The following is a 23,706-nucleotide window of genomic DNA, read 5'->3' as shown; positions in this document are numbered from 1 at the left end:
GTTAAACAAATTTACTGGTAAACATGCTATATGTGCAAGTATATTATGTAGTATTTGAAACAAAGTAAAACAAAACAACAACACAAAAAGCAAGAGAAAATTTTATAAAATGAATTTACCTAAAAAGTTCAGTCAAATTAATTTATTCAAGATTAGCTTTCTCTTTCATGCATATAAATCCTGGACTGGAAATATTAGAAATGAGAACTGATAATGACTTAAAAACCATGATAAAACTTAAAAATCATGAAGACTAAAATTATTCACCAGAAAATGCACTGATCTAACTTAGGAAATATATAGCTATTTATATGCCTTTACAAACCAAAGCTCTTCAAATACTATTCCTTGAAGTTGTTGGCTACCTAAAGGTAGGGCACTGGTCCAGAAAACAAAAGGAAAAATTATCTTCATGTAAAATTACTTATTTTAACCTACATTTTTAAGAAAACACTATCTTACTTTTTTAAAAAAAGGGACAACCAAGAAATAAATACCTTTTACCTTACAAACCAAAAATAACAAATAATTATTATTTTTAAAGAATTCATATATATATTTTTAAATTAGTTATGATAACTTTTTGTAGTGGCAAAAAACTAGAAGTAAAGTCGATATCCATTGTGGATGTATATTGTAGGATGACCGAACAAATTATGGACAGGAAATGAAAATGACAATAAGCCAGTTTCAGAGAAACCTGAGAAGATTCATATGAACGGATGCAGTTAGGAAAACAATTTACATAACAACAACAATATAAAAATAAAAATTAAAAAAAACTTTAAAAAAAAAGACTTATCTAATCGAAGTAATGATCATCAATGATTTTAGAGGACCAATCACAAAGCATATTATTTACCTCTTAAAAAGAAAGATGATGTATTCAAGATGCAGAATGAGGAGTACACTTTTGAATCAAACCAACATAGAAATCTGATACATTTGATTATGCATATTTGTTGCAAACATTTTGTTTATTTTTTTTTCCCATGGATGAGTAAGAGAATAGGATAAGAAGGGGATTCAGGATAGATAACTCCCCACTAAAAATGAAAAGAGAACAAGACCAGAGAGAATCATTGACAAGCAGACAGCTTTGAAAGTCACGTTAGATTTGCTGTTTGCTTGAAAACAAGCTCTACTATAAGAAGACAGAGATTCATATATAAATGAATTCTAGAATATATAGGTTGCTTGTTTTATTTAGAGGTTGTCAAATTCAGAATTTTAAAAAAATTATTAAACATGAAGGATCCCTTCCCCCAAAAAAAATTATATAAGGTGTGCCTTATATAATTGCCCTGTCAGCATCTTAGAATCAATACATTCCTACATTACAGATTACTGAAGAGAAAATAAAAAATAAAGATAAAAATGCCAGTTAATAATGATGTCTTGAAATAATTTCTCTTTATACTTTGAAAAGCATACAAATATTTAAGTTGTATTTATGCCTAATTACAGTTTTACATAAAAATATGTTTAAGTCACCTTAATTTGTAAAACTTCTGAAATCACTTTTGGACAAGAAATAGGGGACAATGATAAACATGAAGAATATCATATCATATCAAAAAATGTTCTTTGGTTATCTATTTGACAACTATTTTAGTTATGTATTCCAGAGGAAACAAATTAAGAGCTTGCTATATGCTAGCAAATATAAAAAAGTCTTAGTAATACGAGTTTCTACTATAATACTTTGCTTAGTATTATGTGAAAAGTACATTGAAGAATCTTTCTCTATTTTTCTCCTCCCTTATAGGATGAATGAGGTTAGAAAAAGAATTATCAGATTTCTCAAAATAACAAAGGTGAAAATGAACAGAACTATAGTGCCTTGCTGTGAGACCAATTCTAAGAGTCACAGAAATGTACAGCTACAAGGAAATTTAGAGATCACCTCCTCAAATATTTCCTCATTTTACAGTAGAAGAAACTATTTTATAGATTTCACTTAGCAAACATCTTCTTAAGGTTTTTATGGCTTTAAACACATGTCGCTTTGACCAAGAAGAATAAAATGAATAAATAAATGTAATCTAATAACAAAGGAAAGATGAAAGTATAAATGCATTTCCTTTTATTCAGAGATGACCCACAAACAAATATAAGGCGAATATAAAATAAAAGATTTGTTATCTTTTGATAAATAATTGTGCAGTATCTCTTAGATCATGCAACAATGATCATGAAAAATTTCTTCGATGCTTAAAAATGATTATCACATCTTTAATGAGCCAAACACCTATGCCAGCAGGATTTGGCTAGGAAAAACTAGGCTAGGAATTTGGCTAGGAATTTCAACTGCTTCTTTAGGAAGTGGGAAAATAAATACCAAGTTTAGCCACAAAATAACATTTGCTTGAGCAAAAAAGTGCATCATCAGAAGGAGGAAATACTACCTGAGAAATCAAGAAATTAGAAATCTAAGCACTAAAATGTATTTTCAAACAAGGCTATTTTAAAAATATTTCAATTATCTTCCATTCATTTATGATTTCTAACATCTCAAATAATTACTTCCTAACAAATATACTTTTCTTAAGATAAGAAAACATTCCATATTCTTGTTTCTATCATTAGAACTAGTTTGCTAGAAGAATCTGACAATAATAGTAGCCCAGACTGGACAATGTCTCAGAAGGGAGTTATTAAAATGTGCTTCATATGTTTCACATGAAAACTATTTCTTTTTAGTTCCTCTATCTTTCTCATGCATCTACTTGAATAAGTAAGCACCCATTCAATCAAGGTCAAGGACTGTGAACATAAATTTCTAACACATTTAGACAAAATGTATACATTGAGTTCCTTCCTACTGGATGCCATAGGATACTTTTGCATCATGAACTGATTAACTTGTTCTCCTTTTTAAAAAAGTAGTTAACTCCTCCTACATTAAAGAAAGCATAATTAGTAAATACATCTAATAAAGTATTCCAAACCAATAAATTTCTATTTACAATAAAGTACTGTTATTAGAATCCTTCAAAGGCTGCATCAAAGATTTCTGATCTTATGGGATCTTGTATTATTAGCCACTTTCAGGAAGAAGAAATTCAAGTCAACTGAATTGGAAAATTTCTGGCAATCAAGAATAATATGTTTAACTGGCAATGACCTACAAAAAAAAGCAGGTACTTATTGCTTATCATTTACAGGTTTACTATGTGTAGCAAGCAAATGGTCAAAATATCTTTTCCCTTCTAAATTACAACCTTTGTGGATGCAAATAAGACGAAATGCTTTCCTTGGATAAAAAAATAAAAATAAAAATAAAATCCACTCTTTGACAAAGATAACTAATTTTATTCTGCACAACCTCAGTCAAGAAAAATAGCATCTGCTTAAACATTACCATTTTGAAAGTTTTTTGGTTTTTTTTTTTCCCTCAGTTCCAAACTCTCTGACTGATATAGTGAAATGATTCCATTATTTCTGATTATCATGTTAAGGTTCAAGTTTTAAATTCTAAATACTTATAAAAGCTCTTACTAAACATTTCCCTCATATTTTCATTTCTTAAATATATTTACTATAAAGGGAATAATTTCTTTAAAAAGTCACACTAAACTAATGAAATTTTAAGTATGCTATTTTAGAAAAGCAATCTTATTTTCTCTTTTCCCATCAATCTTCAGAAAGCATTTATTTATAAGCTTAAGTTTCTACTTCTGAGACAAGTAGATACAAACATGTCATTAATTTATTATAGGAATGAACCAAGATGGTCAAATCCCAATAGAAAAGACAGTGTCGGGTCTGTAAAATTCTAAAATATTTTAGAAAAATAAAAGAACAAAGTCAATAGTTATTACAAATATATTATAGTATAAATACAATTTTGTAAACAGCAATCAAACTCCATTTTTGTGAGGAAAATGAATTATTCTAATTTATGTGTTATATGCTAATACCATGCTTCATTTCCCAATTTAACACAATAAAAAAGTAACACAAGTAAATGCTAAGACTGATATTTTATTTTTTTAAAAAAGTTTCATAAACTAGCAGGAGGAATACAGAGAGGCTTGGAGAGACTTACATCAACTGATGCTGAGTGAAATGAACAGAACCAGAAGATCACTGCACACTTCAATGCTGTATGAGGATGTATTCTGATGGAAGTGGATATCTTCAACATAAAGAAGATCCAACTCACTTCCAGTTGATCAATGATGGACAGAAACAACTACACCCAGAGAAGGAACACTGGGAAGTGAATGCAAACTGTTAGCACTACTGTCTATCTACCCAGGTTACTTATACCTTCGGAATCTAATACTTAATGTGCAACAAGAAAATGGTATTTACACACATATATTGTATCTAAGTTATATTGTAACTCATGTAAAATGTATGAGATTGCCTGTCATCAAGGGGAGGGAGTAGAAGGAGGGGGGGGGGATAATTTGGAAAAATGAATACAAGGGATAATGTTTTAAAAAATTACTCATGCATATATACTGTCAAAAAATTATAAATAAATAAAATTTAAAAAAAAATAAAAAAAATTAAAAAGTTTCATAATAAAAAGATTTTTTAAAGTATGTTTATATGTGAAAAAATGATAGGAAACTGACAACTGCAACAAATAAGTAACTTAAAAATCATCACTAAGAAACATTTAATTGGCAATGTTATTTCAAAAGGTGGCTTCTAAAAATGGTTTCGTTTTAAAAATAATTTCATTTGTTTTGCTCTCTATATTTGCAAGATGCAAAGAACAGTTATGCTTAACATTTTGTTTTATTTTTTGCAATGGTGAGCTAGTACCACATTACATAAGAGTATTTCACAGTTTTATTGCAGAAAATTTTCAGTTATTTCCACATAAGTGAGTCTGATTATGGTGGTTTCTTTATAAGATAAAAAGTGTTCAGTGTAACATTTACGTTTCAAGAAACTTCAGAACATTTACATACTTTCTTTTTAAATCACGTGCTATAAAAAAATCCAATCATCTAATAAGCCATAGTTATTACAAACATCTGACCAATAAAGGAAAATCAATGGATATAGCAGCAATATCCTATAATGCACAAAAGTTGCTTCATAAAAGCATGGGAATCTGAGAAAATGCTAAATTTTCCTTGACAGAAGGAAAAATGTCCTACACTACAACTTTAAAAGTATTATTTCCCTGAAATCAACCCCTTTTTTTTCCAAGTCCTCTGGGAAAAGAAAAAAACACTACACTGGTTCTGACTAAGAGCATAGGTAAGAATGGCCATCATAAGAAAATGTAAACTACAGACAGCACCTAGGACTATCTTCACAGCTACTAAAGAGAACAATATCACCACAGAAGGAAGTTTCTAATAGAGTATCACTGCAATCTATCTTCTATTTAGTATTATTCACAATCTTAGATGGAAATACAGAAGAAATGCTTATCTTATGATTGACATAATATACTGGATAACAGAATCAGAAGCTAAAAAGATCTTGAAATTATACAAGAATGAGTTTTAAAATGATATTTAACAAGAAAAATAAGAAGTCCTATATCTGGACCAAAAAAAGTATCAAATATATAAGTACCTAGGCAACAGTTTACATGAAAAGATCTTGGAGTTTTACTGAACTCTATGTATTGAACAGAAAAACTATCAGGGCCTGTGGTAATGAGGTAATTTCTCATAGGCATTTCTTGTTCACATGCCTACATAGACACACAGACACACAACTACACACATACATACACACACACACACACACACACACACACACACACACACACCCTTACTAGACAATTGAATGTCTAGGGCTATTCTAGGAAGAATAATCTAGGAAGAAATGTGTTAACAATTGGGTAAAGTGAAAGACTGAAAAGACCATTAGAAATCTGCCACTCTACAAAAACTAAAACTCATTTTCTTAGTAGCCCAAGGAAGCCATCTACCTATGATAGATATGATTTCTAGCCTAGACTTTCCACTGAGCTGAAGCCAACTATCCCTGAAAAAAGGCAAACTGGAGTTCAAGAGAAAGAATGCAAGAATTTACCATACATGAATCAAAAGCACACTCCCTCCATAAGCAGTATCCTTTCAACCACAAATGGGTTGGATACCCACTTGTCCCACACTGACTTGTCTTCCAGTATATATTCATTACTGTAGATGCTCATCATAAACATTTTTTGAGTTCTTAATAACTTATGATTCAAATGAGATTCATAGAAAAGACTGTTTATACTTTCAATATTGTTAACTTAAGAGGGTTGTTTGTTTCTTCGTTTCTAAGATAGAATACAAGTTCAGTATGACTCAACAGCATAATGTGGCAGCTAAAAAAGCTAATGTAAAAATTCAGACATTAAAAGGAAGGTGATAGTTCTACTGTATCAGAACATATCTGGATTGTTCTGCTTATATAGAAAAAGCAATGACAAGTTGGAGCACGTCCAAAGAAAAGCAACCATGTTAAGAGGATTTGAAACTGTCATATAAGCTCAAGAAAAGGAAAAAGGGATATTTAGCCTAGAGAAGATAAGATTTAGGAAGAACAAGATAGTTGTTTTTTAAGCACCTGAAGTGCTGTCATGTAAATGAGGGATTAGGCTTGTTTTGCTTAGCCCAGAGGGCAGAGCCGGGAGTAACAGGTAGAAGTGATAGGGAGCAGAGATGTTTTGGCTCAATAAGGGAAAAACATCTCCATTATTATGGTCATACAAAAAATGGAATAAACTGAAGTGGGGATCACCCCTCACTAAAAGGCTTTAAGTGCACAAAAATGTTCATTAATATTCTCAAGGGGATTCCTATTCAGGGAAAAGGTGATCCAGTCAGATAATGATCCAGATTAACTCCCACGGTTTCATGCAAATCTGTAACTTAAAAATAGCTAAATTCATGTAGAACATATAAGGCAGAAAAAGAAGAGGGAAATGAAAGACCTTTCATTCATTAGGGTAGAAAACACACTTTTTAAAAATGTCACATCGATTAATTTCCTAAATTACTTTAAATTTATTGGAGAAAAAAGAAATACAAAAGTATTATTTTAATGAAATTGGAGAAATTAATTTTCAGTACTCTTGGTAAGAAAGTTATACTGTATTAGAATAGTGCAAGTTTTAGAAAATGCAATGGCTAATATATCCTGACCAAACATCCTAGGCCAAATAAAAATACTCTATAAATATACTACATATTTATTAATCTAATTAAAAAAAAAAAAAAAAACACCATTAGAAAGCATCATTTTTCCATTCATTCCAGACTTGCTTCAAGCTAATGGTTTGGTATACACAGGATAGCTACTTGATGACAACCTAAGTAGAAATAAAGAGGGATGGAAGAGGAAAGAAAATTGTATTGTTGCTATCAACTGTCAAATATTGTCCTTCACTTATAAATCTGACAATAAACCATACATAGGAGGACTCAAGATATGGATCAGGGGCAAAAGACTGAACTTTGGGGGAGGGAACATCCAGTACCACTGATTATTCTTGTGAAGGACCCTATTTTTGTACTTATTGCAGTTGTCACTGATTAACTGACCTATCAATTTCCTTTTTTAAAAAAAGCTGCAAATAGTCCTCTTTTCAGATTATAGGGGAAACAAAGAACACATCATGCAGACTACCAACATTTTTCCTGAAAAGTTTGGCAGGACTAAAAATGAAAATAATTAATCTATTTTCTTTGCTAGAGCAGAGCATATAGGATTGGTAGGGAATCTTATCCATAATGAAAAAACTTGAACACAAAGATGGGCTAACTGTCAAAAGATACAAAGGGCAAAGGTCATATTAATAAACTAGAAGGTTTTTGAAGGACTGCAGCTGTTGATGTGTAGGTGTTTTATGCAAAAGGCAAATGATAGGGAATAATATTTCAAATTTCAATCATGCTCAGTAAAGCAAGGAGACTAATGTACAAAAAAAATGAATAACCAAAACTGAAGGGAGTCGGAACAGGAGGAAGTATAAAGATTTTTTATAAGAATTATAATAAAAGTAAATAATATTTTACAAAAAAATTCCTTATCATATATAATGAACAAAATATTTTTAATAAGTACAATGTTTGTTAACATATTCATTAATTAAAAGAGCATTAGACTTATATTCTGAGAAAACTGTATCAAATCAGCTAACATCTGGGCCTCAGTTTTCCTAAAATGAGAAGTAGATGATTTCTATTTTCCCTTCCAGCCCTAAAGCTATAATCCAGTGGCACTATAATTTATCTGTTATTGATATATAAGTATTCCTTCTGAAAGTCATCCTGAATTTATCAAAAGCTTAAAATAAGCAGAGTGTAATTCCATTGCTACACAGACTTAGGCAAGTCAGTTAACTTCCCTAAATCACAATTTTCTACCCTGTAAAATAATAAAAATTGTACATTGTAAGCTCTAAAATCTTGATCTCAAAAATTATATAATTCTAGGCAAATGTTTCAGTATAAATAAAACAAATTACTAAATTTTAGTAGATATTTTAAAGTTCAGCCCCCCCAAAAAACATCATTTCAATTACAGTAAGATAACATTTGTTCTATTAATAATTTAGGATGTAACAAGTTCAGTAATATGTTTCCTTCTACTGAAACAAATCACAATTTTAGATGGCTTTTAAGAATTGCTATGATAAAAAATTAATTTATTGAAGCCTCTCATCACCAGATTGGCCACAGGGTGATGAATTTTTTGTCATCCACTGATATAGATGTTACTATTATCCTCATTTTTATAACTGAGGAAACTGAGGCAGATAAAAAGTGACTTGAAGACCCAGCACATTCTTCACTGTTCCACCTAGTTGCCACAAATGCTCAAAATAGACTTTTTGAAAGGAATCCAGTCAATCAATAAATATTCATTTCCTATGTACAGTATATGTTCTAAGGAGCTTATAGTCTAGTGGGGAGATAAACTATTTACATAATTTTACACAGTATTACATGACAAATCTGGTTAAGAGTTAAAAAAAAAAAAAAAAAGGCACTACAAGAGTAAGAAGGACCAAACTTCTCAGAAGAAAGAGTATCTGAATTTAACTTTAAAGAATAATATCAACAACTAGAATTAGGAGTAAAGATAACAAAGTGGAAAAATACTAGGGTTCAAAGGGGAGAAGAATAGTCCAGTTTGCCTGGCGCATAGAATATGTAGAAGAGAGTAACATAAGATAAGACTAGAGAGACTTACCCTGTTGTGCAGATCCACTGACAGGATGGGGAATGTGAATTTTGCTCAGTCACTGAAGATTTTTGAGCAAAGCAGTGGCACAATGAGATCTATACATAAGAAAGATTTTTCAGTGGTATGAAGGAAGGATTAGCAGGGGGAGAAAACTGAAGATGGGAACACCTGTAAGGAAACTACTATATTAATTTAAGTTAATGCTAATGATAGCATTACTAGAGTATGGCAGTGAGAATTCAGGACCTTCACAATATGGCATCATTTTCCCTTCCCAGAATCATCCTAAGTTCTTTCTGCACATTCTGAATTTCCAAAGAGTATTCATTTTAAGGATTTTACCAATTAAAAACTAATGTGATAGCATATTATTCAAGTAATAGAGACTATTACAAATGAAAGTGAAAACATTAAAAAACATGAACATTTTTGGATTGAATACCATTGGATCCCATTGGATACCACTTGTAAGTTTCTTGTTATGAAAAGAATCAGCCTAATTTAAGGATACTTATGAGGACTTTTAATTGGAGTTATGAATTTGGTTTAAATTCAAAAATTCAACAAATACTTACAAAGCACCAACTATGTATAAAACTAGAGTAGTGAATAGATAGTTATGTAATTCAATTCTATCTCTAACATGCACTGGTGTAATGGTTCTTAGCAAGTCACTTCACCCCTCAGTGATTTAGACAAGGGGTATAAAATGCATCACCCCTCTTTTCAAATAAAAAAGAGCATAAATAATGTTAATATGTGATTTTTCTAAGTCAATAAATGCCCTTCACAGATTCTTAAGTAAGGTTTAGTGGTTCCATTTCTATTGAGAGTTTGAGATCATTGATGTACTAAAAAGAGAATGGGCTAATTTGAACCTGTAGACAGGGGTTTCTCTTGTGGGTGTTCAATAGCCAAAGGAAATAGCAGATCCAATCCTGATCCCTATATGTAAATAACTGTCCAGGTCCTAGAAATGCAAATATTCAATAGAAACCTTGCCCTCAAGGAGCTTACAATCTAATGGGGGGAGGAGAGAGAAAGAGAATAATATTTTACTTTTGATATTATTTATAACTAGAAAGGTCCCAAAATGCAATGGATTAACATTCTTAAACTATAAGTTCTGAAAATATGGGGATTTATACCTATATGGTTGTTTTTTACAGTGTCCAACAAAATATCATAGTTAATAAGGCATGTGTTGAATTTTTATATGATATTCACAGGTTTCATAGATTAATGAATTGGTTTTTTTTAATTTAACACGATGCTCCTAACATCTTATAATAAATTAAATGCTATTACACATTTCTGTGCTATTCTCTACTCTTTCAGCAGCCATGTAAAAACAAGTACTCAAAACTTGATTAAGAAATTAAGCAGTTTGGTACTTAAATAAAGTCTAATAAGAAAGTAATAAGAATACCACTGCTACCACCATAAAGCCAAGAAAGAATGCTTTCTTATCTACTCTACCTACATTTTCTAACATATCCCTTCTAAGTTAAATCTAAAAACATGTTACTTAATTCTCTCAAGGTTTCTATCAGGAATCTTGCCTCAAGAAAAATTTATTCTTTTTGAAACACTTTAATCAAACAATCATAGGGTAACCAGAAGGGTTTGGGTGGCAGTGATTATTACCACAAGTAATAATGATTTATAACATAGCACATTAGTAAAGAGTTCAACATTAGTTAGCATTTTAAATCTAGATCCCTTTTATAAGGAGAAGAGCTGCTATAAAAGAGCATGACATTGAATAATGTATCTTTATCTGAATTCAGGAAGTTCAAGCCCTACCTCTAATACAATACTAATACAAATTAGCTGTATAAAATGTGTATAAAAGCTGTATTCTCTATAAATTGCAAACAAGGTGTAGATGTGCCTTGATTAAGTGCTTTCTCACCAATTCCCTATACTAATGAAATAACAGGTGTTCTAGCCTTTTTTTTTGCTTGCTATAAGATGGGGTGACAGCCTGACATAGATCTTTCTCAATCCTTGTCTTCTCATGTTGTCCCTGTATGACAGATAATTAATAAAGAACTGTTCTTTCAAGTTATCTTTTTCAAATAATTATTCTTAAGTACCTGTTGAGTGCTAGAGATACAAAGACAGAAATGAAACAGTCCCTGTAGTATACATACATATAAGAAAATGTAAAACATAATGAATAAATCCAAATAAGATGAATAACTAGTAGTTAAAAAGGATCAAGAAAGGCTTCAGGGAGAAGATCGCATTTGAGGTTAAGTCTGAAGAAAGCTAGGAATCTTAAGAGATAGAGATGTATATTTCCACTCCCTTTTAAGGAAACCACTTCCTTTAAAAAAAAAAAAAAAAAAAAAAAAAAAAAAAAAAAAATCCTGTCAAGCTCAGTAACAAACTAAAACACTATATGACTGAACTGGAAGAACAGACTGATCATATACAAAATTCCGCACCTATGAAATTGCAATCAGCACTGTTACTGCATTCTGCTTACTTCTCTCTATAGAACAGGAAAAATTTATTTTGTGATGGCTTATAAAACCTCTAAAACCAAAGAACATGGTAAGACTAATATCTTATTTATCTGGAATTACTGGTGAATGAGGCCAATAACTTGGTGAGATTTTGTTTTATTTTTCAAATTAATTATCCGTTCTTCAGGAGAGAAGCTTCGGTTATTTGATTATTTCTATGGAATTGTTTCATATACTTACATGACTTTCTCTAAAATCTGCAACCAAAACTCTAGATTTTACCCTGGGTTACAATCTCACTTTCTCAAATATCTATAAGACAGGTGGAATATCCCATTGACAACTCAAACCTTTATTTCTCTTAATGGTGCTAACTTCATTCAAGCTTGAAGTCTCAGAATTATCTTGGATGAGAGAGTGAAAGAATAGAAAAAGCCCAACTAAATTCCCAAATTTTGTCACTTTTACCTCAAAAATACTTCTCACATCACCCCTACTTCCTCCTAACTGGTCTCCCAGGCTCCATCTTTAACACATCTAAAATAATATTTAGCTCTTACCTAATCATCCCTGTAGAAATTTCTTAGACAAGTTCTCCCATGGTCTCACTCCATTCTTTCAAAGTACTCGCCTATAAATCTTGAGCTAGGTGATACAGTGGATAGACCCTGAACCTGGAGTCAAAAAAAGCTAAATTCAAATCTGGCTTCAGACACTTATTAGCTGTGTGATGTTTAAGCAAGTCACTTAATCCTCTTTACCTCAGTTTCCTCATTTGTAAAAAGGGATATGAAAAATAATAGCACCTACCTCCCAGGATTGTTGTAAAAATCAAATGAGATAACAACTGTAAAGCACTTAGTAAAATACCTGGCATTATCATAGCACTTATTATTACTACTATCCCCTGATTTTGTCCTGTGGTGCTTGAACGTTCCCAAAAAGCATGTATTATTCATATTGAAATCTTTCTCTTCCCAAGTCCAGTTCAGGTATACCTCTAAAGAAAATCAAAGAATCTTAATAGTTGGAAGGGATATCAGACAGTCAACTAGATGTCAACTACTTCAAGCAGTTTATAAAATACAAATTCTGTCTGTACTTTATAAAATAGTTTTTCGTGTTCAGTCATTTATCACTACACCCAACTATTTGTGACCTCACTTAGGGTTTTCTTGGCAAGGATACGGGAGTGATTTGCCATTTCCTCTTCCAGCTCATTTTACACATGAGGAAACTGAGACAAAGAGGGTTAAGGGTTGCACAACTAGTAAGTAAGGCTAGATTTGAACTAAAAAAGATGAGTTTTTCCGATTCCAAGCTCAGTTCTCTAGAAAGAGGGGTTATTTACCCTCTTTTCCAGTACTTTGACTGGGAATTTACTATTCTCCTTTATTCCTTTTTAGAAAGGTTTTGCTTGAGATTAAGCAAAAAATCTGCCCCTATAAACTCTTAGCTTTGTTTGGTCTTTTGAGGCAAAAATCAAATATTTTCCATAAAACAAATATTCAATTATTTGAAAATGGCTATCATTTTAAACCTGCCTTGTCTTCTCATCCATCTAAACATCCCCATTTCCTTTAACCTCATATGTTTATGAGCCTGGGGGGGGGGGGGAAGGAGAAATATATATATATATATTTTTTTTAAGTGTAATTCTTATATTTTGGATACTATGTTTCCAGGAAAGTATGTTATAATAACTTTTTTTGTTTCTTTGTTTAATTTCCACATCACAATATAAAACTATACTAAACAGCTTTTTTCTTTATGTAAACTATTATTTAATTATGTCTCATACTTTGTAGCTAATTTTTTGAACATATGCATAGGATTTTGTATTTTTCTATACTACATTATGTTCCAGTCCAATATGTACAAATCTGTTCAAGTCTTGGCTTTGTCATGAAACATGATAGTTATTCCTTCTTCCAGCTTTATGTAATCTGCAAATCTAAAAAGCCTATTCATTTTTACCTCAAATGAAAATGTTAAACAGTTCAGCCAAAGACAAATCTCAGAGAAACTTTACTGTAGATTCACACCCCTCTTCCCAGGTTGATACTGCTCCTGCTTCCTTATTACAAATTCTAAGATAGTATGGTATCTACTCCACAAGGTCTCTATTATTGAATCTAATACTTTTTTGTTGAGAATTAGGTCCAGGATAGCATAATTGGGAAGACAAGAATTTCTAATACATTTCTCTTAGCAGACCAAGGTCTTTAGCAGATATCCAGATAGGTGAAATTACTCAACATAATTTTATCTTTGCACCAGGTTAGTCAGAAGCTTGGATCAAAAACATGCCATCCCAATTCTTTAAGTTAGACAGGAGTGGGGAGGAGGGATAAGAGGTTATAATTCGACAAATATCAGTTTATTTGTCCTTCCTTAGATCCACTGACATGTGCTCTTCATTATGTTTTTCCCTTAAATTCATGATTTCCATACAAGTGAATATACTGTTGATGCAACACTACTCTACCTCATTTATCTAATCTGTTCCTCTTAAGCCAAATATGTCTTTATATTTCTATACTCTAATCAAACATTCTATGATACTTAATACTATCTATAATATCATTTTCTTTAATGTGCTACTTACTACTGCTCATTCTTTCATGTGCTGGTTTATAAATAGCCATATCCCTTGACTGACATAGATCAGAAGTGTCAAATTCATGGTATTCCTGGGGAAAACTGAATCTGAAACTCTCTAGAACAAAGTGAACATGTAATTAGGAAAGATAGAACAAAATAAATAAAAATATAATAAAACATGGATAATGTGGTTTCCTAAGTCAATATGAGGTACCTTATGCAGATGCCAGCCAGTCTGTGATTATCTTTTCTTTCCTGATCATTGTCTCCTAAGAGGCATTAACAATTTTCACTGCTGTTCTGCTTTCTCTGTTCCCTACAACAGATCCTTTACCAACTTGAACACTACATTTTCTTAAAACCCTTCTTAATCAGACCAATTAGTCTCTATTAGATGTAGACCTTTCTTGGTCAAGAGTCTATCATGCCATCATTCAGAAAATCAAATCTCATAATGACATCATCTTCTTGGAAAGAAATTTACTTCCTACATCCTAATTCTAAGGTCTTACATTGGCAACAATGTAAACTGATGCAAACACTACCTGTGTCCTTTAAGTCCTTCAGTTTGTTGTTTGAAACTTCATTATTTCAGGTTCCTTTTTTGGCAGTATCATTTGTTCCCATATGGATCAACAGTAGTGGGTAGAACTACTTCATTTTGACAAGCCTCGGGATAGTCTGTGTCACATCCCAAATGAATATCCCAGGAACATAACACACCTCCCAATTGTACATGCCAGGTTGACATATGGATACTTCCGTACCTATCGCCAGGGAGCCACCTAACACCACGACACAACTCTTCTTCCTGGGGCCAATGACAGATGCCCTCACTCTTGGTGGCATCTGTGAATCCTCCTTTTCTTTCATTGGAGTGTGAGAAGCTGTTTCCTCATCAGGCATTCCAGACCCTTCCTCTGTGGGAAGCACTTCATACCTGTTATACATTGCCAAATATTCAGAGATCCTTCTTCCCCTTTCATTCTGGATATTTCCCACCTTCTAGCCTCCTGATCTATATTGCCTTTTGATAATACCATCTCTGATTACACACACACACACACACACACACACACACACACACACACACACACACACACACTCACAGAAGAGAATTCCATACCTCTGAAAATCTCAGGTCACCATTTCATTCATTTGTTAAACATTTATTAAACATCTATTGTGTGCAAAGCAGTCTTTGGGGAAGAAGAGGACAAATTCAGATAAGCTATGAACCCTGCCTTCATATAGCTTATAGTCAAGTAAAGAGAAATAAAATAGAAAATACAATTATTAACGACATCAAAGAGTACTATATGTAGTCTAAAGGAAGAAAAGTCATTATCAACTCAGAATAAAATGACTGGAATAAAGAAAAGGTTTCCAAAGAGGTAGCCATTTAAATTGAGCTTTCAAAACTGAATATGAATTTAACAAAGGAAGAAAAAGAAGAAAGACATTCCACATAGTGGGAAACAGCCTGATTAAAATAAACACGGAAAAATTTTGGATAAGTTCAGAGAAGACACTATCTTCAGCATAGAGTACACAAAATGGGAAAACATAAAATAAAAAAGGGTAAAGTAGGTTTCACCAGATTATGAAAAACACTTGAGTTCCACGTGAGAGTTTGAATTTAATAAATGCTTGGTAGGTATCTGATTAGTTAATAGGAAGCCATTAAAGATTTTTGAGCAGAAGAGTATCATGGTATGCATAAATGTAATTCAGGCAACTTTTGAAGGATGGATAACAAGTGGCAGAGAATGTAGGGAAAGCTCTGGTAAGAGATATCCAAAAAAGTACTAGTAGATGGTATTAAGGTCCTCTATTAGGGGTAGTAGGTGAGAGGAAAAAAAAAAAAAAGAAAAAGAAAAAAAGACTGATTAGAAGTGAAAGACTGAGGAGGGAAGAATCATAGGACTTAGCAAATAAATGGATATGAAAGGAAAGAAGGAATAACTGAATTTTTTTCTAAAAAAAGAAACAAAAAACAATCTAAGATTTTTGAATAAGAACTGCAGGGTCAATGGATACCAATCAATTCCTAAACATTGGATCTTTTTTCCTAATTCCTCTACAAATAGGATTTTTTTTTTTTTTTTTTTTTTTTTTTGCTGAGGCAATTGGGGTTAAGTAACTTGTCTATGGTCCCACAGCTAGGAAGTGTTAAGTGTCTGAGATCACATCTGAACTCAGGTCCTCCTGACTTCAGGGCTGGTGCTCTATCCACTGTCCCATCTAGCAGCCCCTACAAATAGGATTCTGGAAGGTAAATGATGCCATTTTTCATTTTTGCATCTTGAGTACTTCCTATAGTGCTCAAGTACAATATAGGTATTTAATAAAAATTTTAACTAATTGAATTGAGTGCATTAATAAACACATTTTAATCTTGTCTTGATAACTTGGGATCATGATAAAATATATGTAGGACTGTATATAGTAGGACTCTAATAGCTTATTGAAGAAATACATGGCTATGTACCCCTATCTAATATGGCCTCAGGCTATTTTTTTTAAAAATTCTAGCCTTTAGTTGTCTTTTTAGTTTTTATTTTTCCCTGTAGTATCAGACTCAGATGATATTATTATAAAGAAATGTATACACTGGATAACAAGATACCCCAAAGTTATTAAAATAAAGTGTAAAGAAATGTTAAACAGGCTCTAAGTAAGACTGTAGACAAGATGTTTAAGTGCTTAAATTTTAGTGTATAGATTTTCTGATATCTATTTTGACTGTTCAAAAAGACCTTTTACTTTCTTCATGATTCTCAACCATCCCATTGCCAGATAAGTGAACTCCAAAAAAGAGAGATCCTACTACATATTATGACTAATTTAGTCACCATTACTTAGAGTTCCAATTAAACTCATTGATGGGAAAAGTTTAATAAATGGGTTTTCGAACAAATTTCTACTTTAAAAAAGTCAAAGCATTACAATTGCATAATTACAAGTATGACAAAAGTCCTTTTTTCAGAAACTCCCTGATTCTGATGACTAAAAAATTACAAATATTATAGCAAGAGCAACCTGTTTTAAAAGCTAGCAGTAATGTAAATAAACAAAACAAAACCACTAAAAGGCCACAGAATTATAACTAATTCCAGCCAATCTTGATCCCAGAAGAAAAGATGATGAAAACATAGTTCCATCATCCCAGTTTGGGGGTAGAGTTCTATGGATGTAAAACAATACTATCAACTGGGTCAGGTTGTGGGGTCAATTTTGCTTAACCGATTTATTTTAAACAATAGAAGAGGTAGGGGAATAGATCAGGAAATGACAGTGGCATAAAAAAGAAACACCTCCCCCCAAAAAAAGACCCTTTAATACTTAAAAAAAAAATCAACACTTAAAAATAATTAGTTAAGACAAGCATCAATAAGGAATCATTCAGGGTAAATAAATAATTACTATATTAAGTAATTATCAGTATGTTAAGAAATGAATATTGACTCTATAGATTATTGGTACTGAGACAGTGATTTTAGAAACTGTTACAAATGGAATATTCACTAGACTTTTAAAACTTCCCTAATATCTCCTGTTATCTCCTGGGAGTCAAAATGGCTAGGACCAGTCTGGAAGAATGGGCTTCACAATGCTAAAGGAAAGAAAGGGGCAGGCTCAGAGATAGAATACTAAAATACTTCATATGATTTTTAAAGGGAAGATAATGAGAAGATATTTTTTGTCAAAAAGAGACAAGGACAATAAGTATTCTCTCAGTACAGGAGAATGTCATACTAACAGTTAATTATTGACGGAATAGATTTCAGCTTACTGCAGCATTCTCTGTTTTTATTTAGGAAAGATATCTTAATATCTTGTCCAATTTTAGAAATTCAATAGACATTTACAAAATATCTACTATGCACATGTTCATATAGTAAGTGCTGGGATCATAAAGGGAAATGAAATAGTTCTTGCCATTAAAGAATTATATATTGCATTCTAAATGTTGCTTTATATCAAAGCCAAATAAGACACTAAAAACAATTTTTGAAACTACCCCTTGCATATAGGTATATGCACAAAAAGCACTGCACTATCATTTTGGTTAGTGGTGAGACAAATGGAAAAACAAAACTCACTCAGATGGAATTTCTCCATTTAGCCTCCACTGGTTAGAAAAGTCAAAAGCAATTGGAAGAAAGATATGTTGAAATTGTGTCAAATCTAGGCAAAACAGAGGTTTTGATTCTAAATCAATAAAGCCAATTTTCTGCATTGCCCATAAACCAATTCTCTATAACCAGAGGTTCTTAAATTTTTCCCCTTTTCACCCAAGAAATTTTTAAATGACCCTAGGCATATAGGTATATAAAATAGGTAAATAAATATTTATAATAATAAATCATGACTTCCACATTCAGTCAGGAAACCTCATATGGAGTCAAGAAGAAACACAATTTAAGAAGCTGGGATATAAACAATTCCAAGAAAAATATTACAAAACTGCTTTACACAATGACACTATTTTCAAAACATCATCATTACCTTCCAAAAGAACTACTGCAAAGGGAAAATATGTATCTGGATCTATATTACTGTTTTATTGGTTTAGATTCAAGTAATAAACATTTATTAAATATCTATTGGGTGTCACAAATTGTACTAAGAGTTGTGGATACCAAAAAAAAAAAAAAAAAAGGCAAAACAATTCTTGCCTTTGAAAAGCTTACAATCTAATGTGAGAACATGCAAAAAACAAACAAACAAACAAAAATATAAACAAGCAAGATAAATTCAAGTTAAACCAGAAATAACCTCAGAGGGAAGGCACAAGCCTTAAAGGGATTGGAAAACCCACTTGGATTTTAGCCAAGTTTTGAAGGAAGCAAGGGAATACAAAAACCGGAGAAAAGAGAAAGTTCCCAGAATGGAGAACAGGCACAGAATAGGGAAATGAAGTGACTTGTGTGAAGAACAAAAAGGTCAGTAACACTGAATGATATAAGTATGTGAAGAGGAGTAAAATATGAGAAGATGGTAAAGGAAGAAAGGATACAGATTACAATGTGCTTTTAAACCCAAGTGGAGGGTTTCATATTTAAGGTTCAAGGCAATAAGAAACCGTTGGATTTTATTGAATAAAGAGGTGACATGGTCAGATATGAACTTGAGGAAGATCACTTTGACAGCTGAATAGAAGAAACTGGAGTGGAGAGACACTTGAGGCAAGAATATCAACCAGAATGCTATTGCAATAATCTGAATGTGAAGGGATAAAAGTAAGCACCAGGGTGGCAGCAATGTTAAAGGAAAACAGATAGAAATCACAGGACTTGACAATTAATTGAATATGAGGGAGTGATAGAGAAGAAGGAATTAAGGATGACATCTGGATTGTTAGCTTGAATGACTGGAAAAATGATGGCATTCTCAACAATAACAGAGAATTTAGGAAGAGAGGTAGATTGGAGGAGAAAAAACAATCAGATTATACTAAATGATTCTAAGATGTCTACATGATATCTAATTTAGGATGATAGATTTGGAGACATGAAACTGGAGTTCAGTAGAACAATGCTCTGGTGATACTCTAAGTTAGCAAGAGAAAACTCTTCAGCTTTCATCTAGAAAAAGACTAAGAAATGCTAGACAGATAAAAGGAAAGCCAGGAAAGAAACAATACTGAAAAAAATCAGAAGAGGATAACAAACTATAGAAACGTCAAGAAGGACTAAGAAAAAAATCATTAGGTCTGGAAATTAAAAGATTACTGATAACTCTGAATCTTGGAATCAGAAAAACATCATCTTGAGTTACTTACTACTTGTGTGAACCTGGGTAAGTCACTTAACCCTGTTTACGTCAGTTGCTCATTTGTAAAATAAGCTGTAGAAGGAAATGGCAAAATACTGCACTATCTTTGCCAAGAAAATTCCAAATGAGGTCAAAAAGTCAGAAACATTTCCTACTTCTAAAAAATGAGAGGGCTAAACCAGACAATTTCTAAAGTTTTTGTCAACTTTAAATCCTGCAATTGATTGCATGACTTGCTCAATTCAGCCAGATTCTTTTATAACTCAAATGAATCCCCCAAAATTCAAAAAGCTCAAATAAATGAACAATTAGCAGAACAACTAAAAAGAGCACATACAGTCAAAAAGCTTAGCCTATACTTGTAACTATGTGATCTTAGTCAAATTCCAATCTTGTACCCCCAAGTATTCCTTCTATAAAGTAAATATGAGGACCTGCACTCCCTAACTAAAACATTGTAATCCAGTAAATTCAGCTGAAATATGAAGAAGCATTTCTATATTCTATATGACCTGAAGGAATATTTTGAATTTGTACAGAACTTACTAATAAAGAATATATTTTTAAGTTGAAGAAAATGTCTTTCAATAACAAGAATAACAGTGCAAAGTGACCTTAGAGTTAATCTATTGCAGCCCTGACACATTACCACCAACACCATTTTACAGTATAAGTAATTCATGTCCAAAGAAGATACAGGATTTGCCCAACCTCCCACAGAAAAGTAATGGCAAAGTCAGCTCTAGAATCAATGCTAATTGTGAATCCAATGCTCTTTCCAATTTGTCATGCTAATTAGTATCTGCTGAAAATTTTTTTCTAAAATAAAATTATGAAATTGAATCTCAAATCATATTCCATGCCAACAAGCTAAAGTTACAAACAGGAGTATGACAATATTTTTACAAGATCAAAATATAAGTAGTTGCTTATAATCATAAATGATAGTCAAAAGAGACAACCCCAAAACTGTGTTGCATACATATCTTTCTTATTAACATTTAATATTTTCCTACAACATCCATTACAAAATGGAACATATGTTTTTAATGGTGAAAAATCATTTCCATCCAATTTTTCATTCAATGTTCAAGGTAACTGGGCTATATCCCATAGGACATAATAATTCAGTAAATTAGAGGGGAGAAGAAACAAATATTTAGAGTGAAAACATGAGAAGTACAAAGTATTTAGGGAATATAGAAGAGGAATGGGTGGACTGTGTCTTTGAGGTAGAGGAAAGGCTACCAAATAAAGCTTCAGAGAGAATGTAGCATTTGAACTATAGCTGTGAAAGGAATTAGCAAATGGCTGGGGAAAGGGGGCAATTCAAGGGGATAGGATAACAAAAACATTTAATTGTGAAGATATATGGAGATAATTTTATTCAGATAACTTTTCTTAGAAACAGCTGTGTATCTTTTGTGGGCAAAGAACTGTAAGATGTTCATCAACTGGAGAATGATTAAATAGACTGTGATATATTAATTTACTAGAATATTGCTATATCACAAAAATGAGTAGGAAAAATACTGAGAAGCATGAAACCATTTAAATGAACTGATGCATCCTGGAATAGTAGATAAAACGATGGACTTAGAATTAGAAAGGCCTACATTCAAATTCCACTTCAGACAATACTAGCTGTGTAACCCTGGGAAATCCTCTTTAGTTTCTTCATCTCTAAAATGAAGATGGCCTCTGAGGCCCTGCAAGCTCTAAATCTATGATATTATGATCTAACGTGAATTATGCAGAATTAGGAAAACAATATAAAGAATACTAAAATGCATATGGAAACAATAAAAAAAATCAAATTCTGTGTTTTTATAAGGATCAAAGTTGGCCCTGAAGAAGAGAAACAAAACTATATCAGCTTTTCTTCATAAATATTGAGGAATACAAGCATGTGAAGCTGCATACTTGCATTAAGCTAAAGTGTGGTTTAATTTTGGTTTTTGGCTTTTGCTCTTTTTCATTCTTTGTTATAAGGAATGGCTTAGGATGGAGAGGGGAGGATATATTGGGAAATGATGGTGACCCATTACGAAAAAAAAATATATTTTTAAAAAAACATATTACACACACACACACACTTTACTCACTAAATGAAAAAGTTTGCAATTGTTTTTGTTTTTTTTCCGCAAAAGTGGTATTCCATTTTAAAACCAATTCAAAGGGAAGATGAACTACTCAGTCCTGTGTTGAGTATCGGACATTTTACTCATAAATTTAAAGTGAATTGGTGATATGTCCAGTTTTTCATACAGAGACAGGTTACTGAATACACAAGTAACCTTATTTTTGTTTTTAACTTTGTAACTCATCCATGCTACAAAAATATCACACTGAGAGTTTTTAGCAGTAATTATTATTAGAAACTTTCTAGCTTCCATAATTGAGATACCAGATTACTAGTTTATTAGCCAAAGTAAAATAAAAAATGAATAAATTTGATACAAATGATTACTGATATGGTAACAAAAGATTTTTGTGGGCAGAGGTAGATTTTAGTTATACTTATCCCTTACCTTAAAAACAAGGGAAAAAAAAAAAGAATGATTTCTGTAAATATAATGATTCTCCTATGTGGCCATTTAAAACAACTCCCCTAGTAATTGTAATATTTAAGTTATATAGTTTATGTGATTAGTAATAATATGTCCACAGCATGAAATGAACATTTAGCAAAAAAAAAAAATTATCTTCAGAGATGCTAATTAATTCTAAGATTTCTAATTTCTTTTTGCCATTTATGTTTATGCCTTAATTAAATGATAGCTATGATGGAATTCCATATATTGAATGTAATGTATGGGAATACTACTTTTCAATGCCACACCATAGAGAAATATAGGAACACTCATTGAGACTAAAGATATCTATTCAATCTTGTACTTTCTTTAGAAATAAATCCATGGTATGAGTATATTATATAGAGAACATCTACCCTGAATAGTTGCCTCTTCAGTTAAACCCTGGCAAAGAGAGTCAGTACTTCCCAAGGCTTCTACACAACTGTTGAATATATACTCAAGTAGTCACAGGCAAGATGATCAGTATCAGCATCTTTCAGTATCCCTATCCACATAATTATCCATTTCAGGAAACAAAATATCACTTACTAAGAACCTCTTCAGATTCAAAAGTCATGACCTGGACACTTATAAGCTACATCCAAAACTTTAAACAAATCATCTAAAAAGTATATAATTTTACCAAATTATTCAATTGATGGAAGTTTTCTCACAAACAATATAAAGAATAATAGTATTTCCCTTCTTTTCTCAATATTTAAGAGTCAAAGTCATCAAATAAGGAAAGATTTCATTAGCACCTTATACTGACAGAGACCAATATTAATTATTATTTGAATTAACCTCTGAGCCATGGTTTTCATCAGTACTCAGAAAAGACAGGGACAATTTCTAATTACATTCCACCCTCATTATAAGTCACTAGGCTGCAAAACTGTATCTGATGAGACTGCTACACTTTATACCTTGAAACTACTTTGGACTCTATTATAAATCTTCTCATATCACCCACCTAATAACAGAGAATACACCAGTTTGCACAGAATATTTCTCTGGGATTTATGTTTTTTAAATTTTTTGAGAGAATGGTACTGTTGTAAGCAAACTATTTAATGGAAATCTTTTTATCTTATCAGTGATTATTA

At 31.9% G+C, this 23,706-nt stretch overlaps 1 protein-coding gene across 11 annotated transcripts in view; it reads right to left on the bottom strand.

Annotated features, from left to right (window-relative positions):
- The window catches only part of CHD7 (chromodomain helicase DNA binding protein 7), a 224,135-nt gene that overhangs the window by 149,207 nt on the left and 51,222 nt on the right, over positions 1 to 23,706 (bottom strand). Inside the window, exon 2 of one of the 11 annotated variants that reach the window (XM_074278747.1) lies at positions 9,172 to 9,260. The exons of the other annotated variants lie outside the window; for them this stretch is intronic. The gene's annotated coding sequence lies outside the window, so the exon portion shown is untranslated. The remainder of the gene's footprint in view (positions 1 to 9,171; positions 9,261 to 23,706) is intronic. 11 annotated transcript variants of the gene reach the window in all.

This window comes from Sminthopsis crassicaudata, chromosome 1 (assembly GCF_048593235.1).
Source record: "Sminthopsis crassicaudata isolate SCR6 chromosome 1, ASM4859323v1, whole genome shotgun sequence".
In the NCBI taxonomy this organism is placed as follows: domain Eukaryota; kingdom Metazoa; phylum Chordata; class Mammalia; order Dasyuromorphia; family Dasyuridae; genus Sminthopsis; species Sminthopsis crassicaudata.
The sequence above is the reverse complement of the archived record's forward strand: the minus strand, read 5'-3'. Positions and strand labels throughout refer to the sequence as shown.